Source organism: Spermophilus citellus, assembly GCF_964194105.1.
Source record: "Spermophilus citellus genome assembly, chromosome: 5".
NCBI lineage: Eukaryota > Metazoa > Chordata > Mammalia > Rodentia > Sciuridae > Spermophilus > Spermophilus citellus.
The window spans coordinates 89,982,794-89,989,532 of NC_138186.1; positions in this window are offsets into that span (position 1 = coordinate 89,982,794).

The window sequence follows — 6,739 nt, forward strand, 5'->3', positions numbered from 1 at the left end:
CTCCGCGGGCGTCACGTGGCCGCGCGCGGGGGCGGGGGGCTGGAGCGCCCCTCCTCCCGCCCTCGCTCTGGGAGTCAATTGCGCAGGGGTGCTGTGGTCGGCGGGTGGCGAGTGTCACGGTCGCGCAGGCGCGCGCAGTCCTTCTGCCTCGCCCGCCCCCCCTTTTCCCTTGCCCTCCAGAGCGAGACACCTGGGTCCTGCTTTCTGTTGCACCCCCCCACCCCTCCTCAGTGTCTCCATCCTCCTCCCCCGCCTACCTCGAGGGCATCAGGCTCCTGCGGAGGAGTATGTCGCCTTTCCACGGGTGACCTCGTATCCTCCCCGGATGCGTCCTGGCAAAGAGGACGGGAAAAAAATGGGTGTTTTGTGAGCAAGACGAGGTAGGCGAGGTACCTGTCGCTCACCTCGATTTCACTTGTGTTATTGTTTCCTTCTCCTCCCCCAGCACATGTTCGTCACCCTGACAAGGGAAATGCATGAATTTTCCCTCTAAATAAGTGAAGGGATATTTGTTTTTCATGCTACAGCGATGGACTATAGGCTTTATGGTCTACTTATTTGCAAATGAACAAACAATTGAATGAATGCTTGCGTGTGCTCCGTAGACTTTTTTATTGTACCTGAAATGATCAAAGTAATAGGATCCTGCTAAATTAGGCCAGTAGCAGTTCAGAGAAGAGGGAGAATGGAGAAGAGACTTAAGGTTAGAGAAGTTTTCTGGGATCTTATGGAATTGAGGTGAATCTTAAGGAAAATTCTTAGGAGACAGGGTAATCCATTCAACAGAGGAAAACAAATTATTATTTTTTAAAACTTGTTAAGAAAGTAGGAGTCAATAAAAGAGGCTACCTCTGAAACATAGCAAAAATACACTACATTACAATTAGTAATTTGATAGTAACTGACATAAAAACATCTTTGAGAATCATGCAACAACCAACTCATCTGCTTGATATTTAAATGTGTCACCTACATTTTGTTTAACCTTTTCTCTACTTCTTGATTTAGGATGTGTCAGTTTAAAGGACACTGAGTCAACTGTGATTTCTTCAGCCTTCTGACATTGTTAAAATAATGTGAATAGTAGCTTTTATCACATTTATTTTATTTATTTCCCAGTTGGCCCGGTTATATATTTTTTATCTTTATTTCATATTAGAAGCATCCTAAAGGATAACAGTTCTTTTAGGTTACCTGATGAGCCCCTAATCCTGTGCTATTAGTATCAAAATATCGATAACGACATATTATAACTTACACTTCTTTCAGAGCATAATGGGGATTAAATGGCAGGAGCTTTAGGGAGATAAGGTAATTAAAAGTAATTGATTTATTGTATAACTCAAGCAACCATAGTCTTCTTTAAATGTTTTATTCTTGAAATTCACCAAATCATCCAAGATATAATTTATTAATTTGTCAAATATATATAGTTTTGTGGATTGACCTTAACCTTAAGTTATGTGACTGATTCTAGTAGCTATAGAAAAATTCTAGTCAAGTTTCTCTCCATTTAGAGAGTAAAGATCGACTCATTTAATTTGATGATTTAACAAAGTACAGGATAGTTTGAACTTTTTGAACAAAATTGATTGCTACTCCTATATTGTAGAACACTGCATGTTTTTTATGGAGAACAGATTCCTATCCTCATGGCCATTCACACAAACAAAACCTCTTCATCTTATTTAATGCGATGTAAAATTGTTAAACCAGTTTTACTTGGCCTCTCTTCTGCAGTAGGGACCAGTCTAAATTCCTTATTCACTAGGGGGCGCCAGTCACATACAACAAAATCATAGACAAGAGATGGTAAATATAGAGAATGGCAGTTCTACCTGTATCTCCTTGTGCACACTCTACCTGAAAACATAGTACTGTTATTTACATTTATGAGCTGTCCAAACATACACCAAGAACCAGGGCCACAGAATTTACCCACTCTGGGGGTTTTATTCAGCAATAAAGAAGAACAAAATTATGTCCTTTGCAGGAAAATAGATAGAACTAGAAACCATAATTTTGAGCAAATTAAATTAGACTCAGAGAGAAAAGTATTTTATATTTATCCTCTTATGTGTAAGCTAGAGGGGGAAAATGGGGGGAGGGGATGCCATGAAATTAGAAGGGTGGCCAGTATCATAGAGGAAGGAGAAAAGGGGGAAGGAGAATGGAAAGGGGAAAGTTGCGTTGGGGAGTAAAATTTATTAAATTGTGTTGTTTATATATGTGCAAATATGCCACAATGAAACCACATATTATGTATAATTGAAGTGCACCAAAAATTAAAAAAAAAATTTAAAGGAAAAAGAGTCCAGCAACTCTAGAGTTCTGTTACCTGGCATGAAGTCTACAATCCGGTATTCAATTCACAAGTAGTTTACAAATACTAATGACAGTCCAGAACCAACACCTGCTGGGTTTTAATGTGCCCCCCCCCAAAGTTCATGTGTTGGAAACTTAATCCCCAGTGCAACAGGTTGGAAGTTGGGGTCTAATGGGAGTTTTTTAGGTCACAAGGGCTCCACCCTCATGAATAGATTAATGCCAATTATAAAAGAACATGAAGCTGTGAGTTTGGCTTCTCATGGGTGTACACTCTTTTACCTATCCACTTTTTATCAGAGGATGATGCAGCAAGAAAGCCCTCACTAGATGTAGCTCCTTGATTCTGGAATTCCTAACCTTCAGAGCTCTAAGAAATAAATCTGTTCTTTATAAATCATCCAATCTTGGGCATTCCTAAGATGCCTAAGCACAAAACAGACTAAGAGAGGAAAATGGGTATTGAGAAGTGGGGCTGTTGCTATAACAAATATTTGAAAATGTGGAAGTAGCTTTGGAACTGGGTAATAAGTAGAGACTTAATGCGTCTCAGAACATAGACTAGAAAAAGCCTGGATTGCCCTGAATTAATTGGTAAAGGCAGGAGTGATGAAGGCTCAGGAGAAAATTGAGTTGAGGGGGTGAGAGGATCCAAATCTTCTTAAGGATTGCTTAAGTCGTCACAACCAAAATGTTATTAGAGATATGGACAGTGAAGTCCATTCTGATTGTGCCTCTGATAGAAATGAGGCACAGAGTATTGGCAACTGGGGTAAAGACCACCCTTTGTTACAAGGTGGCAAAGAACTTGACTGAATTGTGTCCATGTCCAAGGGCTTCACGAAAGGCAGAATTTAAGAGCAAGGAACTAGGATATCTGATAGAAGACATTTCTAAGACAAATAGTGAAAGGGCCAAATACTTTTAAATGCATACAGTAAGATGCAAGGGGAGATATTTGAAAACTTTGCTCTGACTTAAATACTTGTGTCCATACCCAAACCAGCACATGGCTCTTTCTTCCATTTTGTAACCTGCGATTGCTTGCTAGAAGTAGGACTTCTAAAAGGCAAATGTTTCTGGAAGGCTGTAGTACAAGGTCATTTTTACTGGTGATAAACAAGGTCTCTGGAACCAAAAGAAGCACACAACTCTTCTTAAAATTGAAGATGTTTATTCCCAAGATGAAACTGCATTCTTATGAATAGGAGATGTGGTTATGTATACAATGAATGACACAGTGGCACAGTGCCTCCTGGAAGCAAACCATATAAAACTAGAGTAATCTGGAGAAAGGTTAGCTTGTATCCATGAAAACAGTGGCATGATTTGTGCCAAACCACAAAGCAACCTTTGTGCTAAGATCACTGGACACAAAATCTGTGTGATAACTGCACTCTCCAGGATTTAAATTAATGAAAAATAAATAAAAATGAATTTATCTTCTTGGATTTCTTTTAACTGCACATGGATGTTTATAGCATCTTAATTCATAGTCACCCAAAACTGGAAGCAACCAAGATGTCCTGCAGCAGGTGAATGGATGACTATATTGTTGCATATTGTATAATGGAAAATTATTCTGAAATTTAAAAATTGAACTATCAAGCCATGAAAAGACTTGGATGACATTGAAAAGCATAAATTCAGAATTCTGGGTTGGGGTTTTGGCTCAGTGGTAGAGACCTTGCCTAGAATGTATGAGGCACTGGGTTCAATGCTCAGCACCACACAAAGAAGGAAGGAGGGAAGGAGGGAAGGAGGGAAGGAGGGAAAGAGGGAAGGAGGGAAGGAAGGAAGGAAGGAAGGATGGAAGGAAGGAAGGAAGGAAGGAAGGGAGGGTTAGTTATTGTGTCCATCTACAACTAAAAATATTTTTAAAACAAAATAAATACATATTTCTAAGTGAAAGAAACCAATCTGAAAAAGCCACATACTATATGGTTCTAATTATTTGACATTTCTGGAAAGGCAAAACTATAAAGATAATAAAAATATCTATGGCTGTCAGGTTCTCCGGGGGAGAGCAGGTTGAACGTGAAGTAAAGATGATTTTTTAGAATACTGAAACTATTTCATATGATACTGTAATAGTGGATAAATTACATTTGCGCATTCTTCACAATGCATAAAACTTTACAAGCAAAGAGTAAACACTGACATATGTAAATTTTTAAAAATAACTTAGGATGGAGTCCCAAGATAGAATACAGACTGTCACTAAAGAATCTAACTGTATTTCAAAAACATACAAAACCTCACGGAAGGGGGTTGAGGTAAAATTTGCTGACCTAAATGCATTTGAAAATGAGTAATCTCTAAGATTAAGGCACCATGAACTACACATCGGCAATGTACTGTGGTCCACAGGATTATTTCCCTCTGTGGAATGAATCAACAGTTCTGATACTGCTATGTGTGTGCGCTGAAACTGAACATTAAGTAAACAGATGGCAGATGGTAGAAGCCAGTTTCTTACTGTTGGAAGTGTAAGTTCGTAGGTAGGAAAAGAGGAGAGGCTAGAATGGTCCATGTGGTGACAGAGTTGGATATACCAGTATGAACTTATTTTTGGCTTAATGTCGATACTAATGGTTGCGTATAGATGTATTTATAAATATGTATGTTTTCACAGGTTAGTATACTCACATTATTTCCTGCTCTGTGGGTTGAGAGGGCTTAGAAACAGTGGCACTCTTCTAGCAGCAAGCACACCTAGTGCCCAGATTTGGGTTTCTAAGGCCATTTTCCAAAGTAACCAAAGATCCTTAAAAAAAAAAAAAGGATTGGTTCTAGAACAGGGATAGAATATGTGTATGATGAGCCCGTAGCAAGAAAATCCTTGTATGGGCATGGTAGAGGGACACAAGAGCCAACTGAAAGAGATCCCAGTGCCTAAAGCTGTAACATTTTTCAGTAACATGTTAGATAAATACTATTGTATTATAACTAAAGCATAGCCAGTTACAGTGACATACACCTATAATCCCAGCACCATGGGAGGCTAAGGCTGGAGGATTGCAACTTCAAGGTCATCCTCAGCCACTTAGTGAGGCCTGAAACAACTTTAGTGAGACCCTGTCTCAAGATTTTAAAAAAAAATTAAAAAGGCTTGAATGTGGTTTAGTGGTAAAGCATCCCTGGGTTTAATTCTCAGTACCAATAACAACAACAAAATACATACATAAATGTGTGTGTGTGTATACATACATACATATATATTTATCACCAAATTATAAAATAAATAACCATGAGTCTGTACTAAAGTAAATAAATAAATAATCTTTGAAGACAAATCCCAAATATTTTATGTAAATCTCTGCCTTTAAGGAGGAAAAGCATAACACCCAATTCATTAAATGTGTGCCACACATAGTGACTTCTTTCCAAAAAAGTGCATAATAGAAAGAGGAAAAGAAGAATAGCTTCACAATGGATAAACCTCACAAACACTTCCTCAACCAGGTTACCAAGATCAACATTGATGGTGACAAGAAATGTTGATAATATATATCTTTGCTGTAATGCAATGAAAATGGTCTTGCTCCCCCAAACTCTACATGTGAAAAATATCAGACAGGTTCCAATCAAGTGACATTCTATAAAATATCTTACTGGTACTCCTCAAAAGTGTCAAGGTCATCAAAAACAAGGAAAGTCTGACAAACTGTCATAGCTTCAAGAAGAACCTAAAATACATGAAAACTAAAAGAATGTGGTATCCTGGATGGGGTGCTGGAACAAAAAAAAGGAACATTAGGTAAAAACTAAGGAAATCTGCATAAAGTACAGACTCCATATTGGTTCTGTCATTGTGACAAATGTACCATACTAATGGGAAAGATGTTAATAAGGGAACTGAATGTGGGATATGGGAACTCTGTATTATCTTTGCCAATTCTATGTATATCTTAAACTGTTCTAAAAGATGAAGATTTTAAAAATCATAAATAATAATTTTAAAGTAAAAAAAATTATAAGCTCTGAAGTAATTTCAATTTTAGGAATTGAAGATATAAAGTAAGTTTGATAATAGCACCTACAGTTCAGTTTGTTTTAAATCAGGTTTGATGATAATACCTATGGTATTAGCATATTATGCTGCTTTAATGAGGTCATTCATAGTAGTATGAGTATTTAATAATTGTCAGTAACTACTGTTCTTTTAATTATTCAAAACTGAATTAGGCACAATCCTCAAAGAATTGACAATGTAGTAGACATAAGTAAAAAGGTGAGCATAATAGAATGTAGTAATTGATGATAAGCAGCTCTTTATTTAATGTGTGACCTTGCATAATGAGTTAAGCCCACTGTATCAGCCTCCAGCTAATGTAGCAATAATGATGATATTAACCTCAATAACACTGATGACAAGATGAAGACAGAAGCATGAAGAGGTATGATGATATGA